The sequence below is a fragment of the Procambarus clarkii genome, chromosome 14, assembly GCF_040958095.1.
Source record: "Procambarus clarkii isolate CNS0578487 chromosome 14, FALCON_Pclarkii_2.0, whole genome shotgun sequence".
Lineage (NCBI taxonomy): Eukaryota > Metazoa > Arthropoda > Malacostraca > Decapoda > Cambaridae > Procambarus > Procambarus clarkii.
Genome location: NC_091163.1, coordinates 30,243,657 through 30,254,627, shown reverse-complemented (window position 1 = coordinate 30,254,627; position 10,971 = coordinate 30,243,657). Strand labels below are relative to the sequence as shown.

At 34.5% G+C, this 10,971-nt stretch overlaps 1 long non-coding RNA gene across 1 annotated transcript; it reads right to left on the bottom strand.

Annotated features, from left to right (window-relative positions):
- Positions 1–2,137: 2,137 nt before the first annotated feature.
- LOC138364599 (uncharacterized) lies at positions 2,138–10,073 on the bottom strand. Its single transcript, XR_011228462.1, has 2 exons — positions 9,523–10,073; positions 2,138–3,170 (listed from the first exon to the last, which is right to left on the bottom strand). It is a non-coding gene; the product is annotated as an uncharacterized lncRNA (long non-coding RNA).
- Between the last annotated feature and the right edge of the window lie 898 nt (positions 10,074–10,971).

The following is a 10,971-nucleotide window of genomic DNA, read 5'->3' as shown; positions in this document are numbered from 1 at the left end:
GTTGACCGCGTGCATCCTATTCCGTGGTGCCCTTCTTCCATCTGGGTACAGCGGGCTCGGTGTTTTGTTGTGGGTGTGCCCGAGTTGATGCCTGATCCTCGTACTGTTAATAATGAACCTGTTCCGGATGACGTCATGTTACTGTGGGAAGCGTATTGTGCTCGATTCCCGGCGGCGGAGTGGCCGGATAAGTATGAACAATTTGAGAAGTCTGTGTGCTTGCTGTGACCTGTGGTTTGTTGCAATGTGTTGTACCTATTGTGCGCCCTTCAGGCCGGTGTTGTGTTTTTCATGGCCGTTGTTTTGTTGTATTTATTGTCTTTCCGTTACCCTTCTGTCCGGTATTGTTGTTTCTTTTTCTTGTGTTTCATTGTGTTTAAGCTCATTGTTGTGTTTTTATTGTCCGCCCTTCAGGCCGGTAGTGTATTTGTGTCACTTTGTATTAATTTGCTTTGTGCTTTTGTATTTTGTTGTTGTCTGATTGTTTGTTATTGGTTGCTTATTTTATTGTATTTATTGTATTGTATTTATTCGCATGTTCGCATGTAAAAATAAAAAAAAAATATATTATCTGTCAGTTGGACAGATAATTAACAGGTTCCAGGAAGTCAACTCCGATCAGGGATGATCGACTCACACGAAGACTCCATTGTTTCATTAACGTAACGTCAGTTATAAATATCTGTCAATGGACAGGTAATTTGATTGACTCTTGGGAGAGTAACGTCATTGTAAAATAATGTAGACATGGTAATCAATTATCGGTTTGTGGGAATCGTGAACTAGTCACCAGAATTCGTCGGGGTATGGAAAGGCCCAGAGGGAGTTCATGCCATTGATGTTATGATTGCTGAGCCAGTGTGAATGGTGACGTATTTGTGTATTAATTAATTAATGATCTTCGAGAGAGTAATTAATGGCTCGAGGGTAGTCGTAGGTAATTGCCGTTCTCTTAGCACTTTGGACATTGTGATTGTAGTGAACTATCGAAGGGGCAATAGTAACCGATAACGTAACTCGTACGTGGATTAATCTGCTGTCTGGAGGACAGGGATTAATGGGGATTACTCACTGAATGCTCGACGGGTAGTGTTTGGGTAATTCTGAGTTACTAGTGACAGTTGTAGAGTTTGATTTATCTGTGGGAGACAAGATTAAGTTAACTTAAGTGTCATTTTGATAATAACGTTATCAATTAGTCATCGATTGTTGATCGTCCGAGGGACGGAGTGTTAACGTAAGAATTTAATTGAGGAGGATTGCTCGAGTTGCCAGTAACCCCATTAGTCCTTGTCATGTCATTGATAGGCTACTAGTTTGATTGCATTGCAACCGCCATTGCCGGGGAGGGCTACACGAAGCGTAGAGTAACTGATAGGAAGTTACTGGAGGCGTGTCTCCTAACCTACCATGTTGTTGTTGCATAGTGATTATAGACTTAGTATGTCTTGCATGCTTGATGGATTCCTCTGTGATTACTCAGTATGTTCAAGTTAGTTATTTTCCAGCACTCGTGGCTGCTTTACTGACTAGCTGTCAGTAAAGGTATCACAGGAAGGATTTCAAGTTACGTCATTGATATTTCTTTCATTGTTGTAGTAGTTAGTACTCTGTACTAACTGTACTAAACTGTGTTGTTATGTTGAACACTGTCTTTTCGAACATCCCACATATTTTATTGATTTTCATGCGTTCTGTTACTATTGTTATTCATTTGAGATTGCTTTTGAGGATAAGAGTGGAATTCATAGCACCACACAGCAAATTAAATGTTGTGAGAACCCGTGGCCTACTAGTTAGATTCGCTCCTGCGAATGACGAAGTGAGGAGGATTTCAAACTCTTGAGGTCTCGGTGTTTGCTCACGCCTAGTCAGTTGTTCCCCTATGGTCCCAGAGTGAGGAATGAGCTGCTTACAACACTTAGCGTGTTACCTAAGCAAGTCCTTCCTCAAGAGACAAATCTAGACTTTCAGCTAAATTTGACGGATGTAATGTTAGAATATCACGACAGGAATAAGGATGAAGAAGTTAAATGATTTCCAAATCCACAAAAATAAATTCCATTTCAAGATCAAATTTTTCACATTATATAAATTGTATATGTAGCTTAAAGTATTTTAGGGAATAATACATAAATTTAAAATTTGAACATATTAGTGTTTTTTGGGATAGATAAGGAGTCAAATAGGGTTAAAGGAGCGATTTTAGCAAAATTAAGAAAATCAATTTATTTCGATTATCGAATAACTAAATGTTTAAAGAATGTTGCATACAGCCATTAAATAAAATTCACAATTTATTAATGAATTTACTAAAAGTCCATAAATTTGTTATTTACACATGTAAAAAGTATTTTTAATACATTAGGAATAAAATAATTTTAGAAAAAACGTATATAATAAAATAAAATTTTATATATAATTAGTTTTATTTTTATAGGATTAAACGTTGCTCAAATGCTTTCTGCACCATTTGCACTACTTGTCATTCCCACAACCCTTTGGAAACGATTGTGGGGGGGTTGGAACAACGTTTTGTGTTTGCTTGGTACAGCCCTATTATAACATCAGAGGTTATTAGCTAATGCTGTATTAAACCATAAGGGATTATATATTAATACCTTGTAACCTTTGATGCTCCTGTTTATGTAACAGAAACAATTAGAAGACATGAATGAAAGCGTTTTCACTGATCTAAATCTTTACTAGCAATGAAACATTAATGAACTTCTTGTTGACAATATAATCCAAATAAATGTTGTTATTAACTATTTAATTAATTACATGTTTTCCCAAAATGTTTATGAGATGTCACCTAGACAACTGTCTCTTTTCCCACATTACCTTCACTGCCACACACGTGAGCAATGATCACATCAGAGAAAGACTAATCTTGCTTCTTTTTGCTGCTGCCACTACCGAACATTTTTACATAGACAACAATAAGGATCCGACGAAGGATGAAGCAGAGAAGGGAGAGAGCCAGGAGGAGAAGAAGCAGGACGTCGAGCATTAGGAACTCCACCCAGGAGAGCTGTGCCGCCGGGGACCTCAGCTGGGGCGCCCCACGGTGGCGGATGACGTACTCCGTCCAGAACACTGCACGGTCCCTGGGGGACGTCGGCTGGTCCCTCATCCCCGCTGACATCCTCATCACGTTTTCTTTATACCTGACCACCAGGAATGTGAAACGAGGTGTACTCTCTTAAACTAGTGTTTTTCAGGGATATATTAAAATGAGATTACACAATCGGGTAATTTAAAATTATATCAAACTGAACGACCTAATGATTTAGTAATGAAAAAATGGTGCATGGCTCCTACTGATTTTCTCGATAAAATGGTACTAATACAGTAACAAAATCAGTTGTTAAGAACTGGAAATATGATAAAAAATCAAAACAAAACATTTTATTCTGAAACCCATCTGTTACTGGAAGAAAGTAAATACATAAGAATAATGAAAACTGATGTCCTGATGAACTGTTCGAGCCAGCGCCAATATGTTCCCGGCCATATTGTTATGGTCGTGTGACCATAAGGCGGCAGCCACACTCATGAGTGTAACTGCTATATACTTGGTAACTCTTCCAGACAACTCCCGCTAATATCCCTTTTAGTAAGCCAGTTCATTCATTTGTACGTTTAACAATGTTTCATTTTAATTTATTAGAATTAACTCAGTCCTCCTTCTCTGGGTGTTTTAATAACCATGTTCTATTCAGAGCTCTGTAACCAATCCTGTACCACAAGTCAGGTCTAACTAGAGGAGGAGAAATATGAATAACGTATTTAAAAGTCCTATTAAACACTTTTAGATATAAACCTTATATATTTGGATTCATACATTTAACCGTTTTCTCAGTATCTGACCCTTAATGTTTTGCTGATATCTAGCAGCTGTTATGTACCCAAGCTTAGAACCCAAGATTTATTTATATTGAATGATTTAAGTGGAAGTGTAGTGTCCAACCTGTCATCTAGAAAATTGTAGTACTATTGGTACTATGGATGCAGGTGCAAAATCCGAGTATTGCACTGAAAACAAAAAATTACCATTTTGTATTATTAATTCTGTAAATACCACGAAAAAAAGGCAATAACCAAATCAAGCTTTTCCTAGGTATTTAGAGCAGGCATGTCAAACTGAAGGTCCCCTGAGGGCTATATGGGCCACATTTGTGTTGTCATGAGGGCCACAAACCACAACTAATTGAAGTCACTTAATAACAATTATAGCAGAATATTTTTATTGCTTAAACTTAATAACATACAATGTGCATACAAATGGTTTTAGTTTCTAGCCACATACATGCAAGCATAGTAATGAAGCATTTATATATATATATATATATATATATATATATATATATATATATATATATATATATATATATATATATATATATATATATATATATATATATATATATTAGTCTCTTTTACATCAGAGCAAAGTAGAATCCAAAGTAGGATTCTACTTTGCTCTGATGAAGGCGAATTAGCCGAAAACGCGTTAAGCATTTTCTATTTTTCACATGTGGTTATTCTGCATATATATATATATATATATATATATATATATATATATATATATATATATATATATATATATATATATATATATATGTCGTACCTAGTAGCCAGAACTCACTTTTTGGCCTACTATTCAAGGCCCGATTTGCTTAATAAGCCAAGTTTTCCTGAATTAATATATTTTTTCTAATTTTTTTCTTATGAAATGATAAAGCTACCCATTTCATTATGTATGAGGTCAATTTTTTTTTATTGGAGTTAAAATTAACGTAGATATATGACAGAACCTAACCAACCCTACCTAACCTAACCTAACCTATCTTTATAGGTTAGGTTTGGTTAGGTAGCCGAAAAAGTTAGGTTAGGTTAGGTTAGGTAGGTTAGGTAGTCGAAAAACAATTAATTCATGAAAACTTGGCTTATTAGGCAAATCGGGCCTTGCATAGTAGACTGAGAAGCGCGTTCTGGCTACTAGGTACGACATATATATATATATATATATATATATATATATATATATATATATATATATATATATATATATATATATATATATATATCGTCAGTTGTCAAAAATCAGAGGATACAACTGACGATTTACTATAAAACCAGAAAAACGGCCAGCCTACTCATGAGAAACTCTCCAGACACAAAACAGAACGCTTTAAAAGAGACTAATGTCGTCTATGCCTTCAAATGCCCACTTGGGGACTGTAAGCTCCAAAAAACCCAGTATATAGGCAAGACAACAACATCTCTTTCTAGGCGTTTAACGATGCATAAGCAACAGGGCTCCATTAAGGAACATATAATCTCTTCCCATAACCAAACCATCGCCAGAGAAATCCTAGTAAACAACACAGAAATCATCGATAGATACAGCGATAGCAGGCGGCTTGACGTTTGCGAGGCACTACACATCAAGAAGTCAACACCAGCAATCAACAGCCAATTATTGCACAACTATATTCTACCCACCTCAAGACTCCGCTCCAATATAGAAGCATCAAGAAATATGGACCAATAGGCTTTCTACAAACACTTCTATTCAATACCCATTGTTTCTGTTCTGTCTTGTGTTGATACTTTTAATACCCTATTAATATCCCCTCCTGTTCTGTCTTGTATTAATGCCACATCACCCTTCCCACCTCACTCAAATGTAGATATAAAATCAGAGATACGTTCTAATCAGTTGTGTATTTGTGAAGTCTTTGAAAATGTAATAAGTTTTACGAAACGCGCCCGTGTCGCGTCAGACTAGAAATAAAAATGAATTTTGGAGAAGTGATTTTTGATTTACCTCCAACAGTGAAGCGTAATGTACGAAAGATTGAGAAAATTCGTGTTAGAATTATTAATCTTACTTTTTCGGTCATATTTAATAATATATGTCTACAGGAAAGACTGCTACCAAAATATACTAATATATATATATATATATATATATATATATATATATATATATATATATATATATATATATATATATATATATATATATATATATATATATATATATATATATATATATATATATATATATATATATATATATATATATATATATATATATATATATATATATATATATATATATATATATATATATGGCATCGATATGTTGCCATATATATATATATATATATATATATATATATATATATATATATATGGCATCGATATGTTGCCATATATATATATATATATATATATATATATATATATATATATATATATATATATATATGGCATCGAAGATGCCATATATATATGGCATCGAAGATGCCATATATATATGGCATCTTCTGTGTTGGCATCGATATGTTCTTGTCTTGTCCTTGTCTTGTCCTTGTCTTGTCTTGTCTTGTCTTGAACATATCGATCCCAACACAGAAGACAATGTCCAACATAACAGGCCAATTACACTGGATTAATCTTTGTGTTTAGATAGGAGATGCCTCGTATGGGCCAATAAGCCTTCTGCAGCCCCTATGTTTATCCCTTATGTATCCCCCCATGTTTTCACCTTAATTGTATTATCACCTGACCTAATGCGGGTATAAAATCAACTAGTATTGTAAGATCTGTTCACTTGAGAATGAACCATGGAGGTTCGAAACGTCGTGCAAATTATACAAATAAGTGTAATACACTCTATAGTAAATCACTTCTTTTCTTCACCTTAAAAGTACGAAAATGAGTTTTGGAGAACTCCTATTTCAATTAAGCCCTGATGCTAAGAAAATAGTTAGAGGGATAGAAGCCCTAAACCAGAAAATAATAAATACAGAATATGCTGTCATATTCAATGAAACATGTTTGAAAGAAAACCTGCTGCCAGTATACACCAATATATATATATATATATATATATATATATGTTTTACCTAGTAGCCAGAACGTCGTACTTAGCCTGCTATGCATGGCCCGATTTGCCTAATAAGCCAAGTTTTCCTGAATTAGTATATTTTCTCTAATTTTGTTCTTATGAAATGATAAAGCTACCTATTTCATTATGTATGAGGTAAATTTTTTTTTTAGAGTTAAAATTAACGTAGATATATGACCGAAGTTAACCAACCCTACCTAACCTAACCTAACCTATCTCTATAGGTTAGGTTAGGTTAGGTAGCCGAAAAAGTTAGGTTGGGTTAGGTTAGGTAGGTTAGGTAGTCGAAAAATAATTAATTCATGAAAACTTGGCTTATTAGGCAAATCGGGCCTTGCATAGTAGGCTGAGAAGTGCGTTCTGGCTACTAGGTACGACATATATATATATATATATATATATATATATATATATATATATATATATATATATATATATATATATATATATATATATATATATATATATATATATATATATATATATATATATATATATATATATATAAATAATAATGCAAAAAGGTGCTTAAAGGTTATGGATCTCTTGAAAAACACAACAATGGGAAACATTGATGAATGTCACAGACGGGTTCGATCATTGTTGCAAGTCAAACACTTCTTCGAATTCCTCTGAAGTTGGACTAGTGCCCAAGACGCAACAGGCATTTCCCCTCTGAATCGCAAATATATATATATATATATAAATATATATATAAATATATATATATATATATATATATATATATATATATATATATATATATATATATATATATATATATATATATATATATATATATATATAATATATATATATATATATGTATATATATATATATATATTATATATATATATATATATATATATATATATATATATATATATATATATATATATATATATATATATATATATATATAACCTACCTAACTTATACTCGTTTTGGGTGAGGTGATATGGCACAAAAGTTTTGGGTGAGGTGAAGTAGAAGACAGAACACGAAACAATGGATATGAGAACATAAGAATGAAAGTAATTACGGAAGTCCTATTGGCCCATACTTCCTCTTGCTACTTCCATATTGGTTTGGGGTCTTGAAGTGGGTAGAATATAGTTGCGCGTTAATTGGCTGTTGATTGCTGGTGTTGACTTATTGATGAGTAGTGCCTCGCAGATGTCGAGTCTCCTTCTAGTGCTGAATTTATCGATGATTTCTGTGTTGCTTGTTAAGATTTCTCTGGTGATGGTCTGGTTGCGAGAAGAGATAACATGTTCCTTGATGGAGCCTGTTGTTTGTGCATAGTTAATCACCTAGAAAGAGACGCTGTTGTGTTGCCTATATTCTGAGTTCTTTGGGGCTTACAGTCCCCATGCGGGCATGTGAAGGCATAGAAGACGTTGGTTACCTTCAAGGCGTTCTGTTTGTTTTTTGGGGAGTTTTTCATGAGTAGATTGGCCGTTTTTTAATTTTTGTAGTAAATTTAAATTTACAATTTAAATTGTATATATAAGTAAATTGTGGCTCAGCAACGCACATGCGTTGCTGTTCAAAATGAACATTTGTTTACGACTATTCAAAATTTTTAGTGTTTTGTCTTGTGGCTTGACATATTTTTTATGACAATTTTGGCAATGTCTGGCTAAATTGTCTGTGCAGTTGCCACTTTGATCAGTGTTGACAAAGGTTGATTAGACAGCCTTGTTTTCTGAGAAGTTTTTGTTCATTTCATGAAGGAAACTAACTGTTCACACACATAGTTAGAACCGAACATTGCTATAATCCTTGTGGCAATCTTTCTGAAGGTATATAACTTTTTTGGAAGGTATGAAAAGAAACTACTTATACCCACTTCAAGATTCTTTGCTATGAGTGTAAAATCCGACTGCATTTCTAATAGCCTTATCTGCAGGCTTTCTTCTGCCTTGGCAATATCAAAGGTGAATGGTGCTGAGAAACGAAATTTAGGCCAGCTTAAAACAGTTAACATCATTTCTATTTTTAGAAGTCTTAACTCGTTTGCCTCACAACTACATCTGTGTTTCACTTGTGCTTTTGAAATCTATTAAAAGGTAATAGTTTAAATTATAAAAACTGTAATTTTTGCCGATAAATAGTCAAGTTACAGTATCCTTTGTGCACGTGTTCTTGCAAAGTGCCAAATGTTTGATATACCTGAAACAGAGTATATAAATATACTAAATTAGGTATTGGATTGCTTATGTTACGCCGAGGATTATTACTTTAAGCCGTGGACAGTGATGAGTAGGTATTTAGTCATACTGCTTTACGTTGTTGTGCAATTTACAGTTCCATTTGTTCGAAACGTGAACAGTTTTTGTTTGCAAATCCATATTTTGCACATTCCAACCATAGCAAAAATAGGTGTATAATTTTTATGAGAATAGGTTGATCGTTTCATATTTTTAAGTCTTCGTAAGTCTTCCATTGGCGATCCTGGGTATTCATCTTAATTTATTACTAGCGTTAATTTAGTGTGTGTGTCAAATACGCTAATGACCTGCTCTCTCAGAATATATATTTTTGAGTAGGACAGTACCAGAAATGGTGAAATATTAATAATATGACCAACCTTGTGTTATTAATAATTTCGGTGAGAGTTTTGAGAATTATGTCCTCAGTTAGGTTTGACCACTCTAGAAAGTCTCCCAGTCCAGAGTTCCTCACAAACATGCCGTTCCTGGGCTGGTCGGAGAAGATGGGGAGGACGAGGAGGGGCGTGGCGTGGAAGATGGCCTCCTGCAGGCTGAGGAGGCCTCCGTGCGTGATGAACACCTTCACGTTGTGGTGGGCTGTGGTACACAGACATAATACCAAGGTGAGCCAGATGTACAATAATATTTTAAGAGATTTTGCACAGCCATATTTGTCCTCTAAGGAAGAGAATATAATATTCAGTTGTGACTGTAAAGAATATTGGTATTGGGCTGAAAATTTATTTTGTTTTTACATTTGAAATATAAGTTTTGAGCTATGGAAACATAAATTATGATCAAGGAATTGAGAAAAAATTAATTACGTCTGGACCAATGAGCAAATTGAAAATTATAATTATCTTTTGCAATCTGTCAAACCTTCTATATAACCTATGGTGTTACCCATCGTGTTTAGTAAAGTTTAAAATTAAAAAATACTTAAAGGGGGTAATTGAAAACTATATATTGAACAAGTACAAAGGAGAGCTGCACAAGATCTCCTAGTGATGCATATATTTTTTTTAGAATGAGGGTCCCACAATCATAATTTGAGGTTTAATATATATATATATATATATATATATATATATATATATATATATATATATATATATATATATATATATATATATATATATATATATATATATATATATATATATATATATATATATGCGAACAAGCCTGAATGGTCCCCAGGACAATATGCAACTGAAAACTCACACCCCCAGAAGTGACTCGAAACCATACTCCCAGGAGCAACGCAACTGGTATGTACAAGACGCCTTAATGCACTTGACCATCACGACCGGACAAAATGTGGTGATAGCCGAGGCTATTTGAACCACCCCACCGCCGGAACTCGGATAGTAATCTTGGGCATAGCATTTTACCAAATCACCTCATTCTTTGGGGCACACGTGAGGAACACAAATGCGAACAAGCCTGAATGGTCCCCAGGACAATATGCAACTGAAAACTCACACCCCAGAAGTGACTCGAACCCATACTCCCAGGAGCAATGCAACTGGTATGTACAAGACGCCTTAATCCACTTGACCATCACGACCGGACAAAATGAGGTGATAGCCGAGGCTATTTGAACCACCCCACCGCCGGCACTCGGATAGTAATCTTGGGCATAGCATTTTACCAAATCACCTCATTCTTTGGGGCACACGTGAGGAACACAAATGCGAACAAGCCTGAATGGTCCCCAGGAATATATGCAACTGAAAACTCACACCCCCGAAGTGACTCAAACCCATACTCCCAGGAGCAACGCAACTGGTATGTACAAGACGCCTTAATCCACTTGACCATCA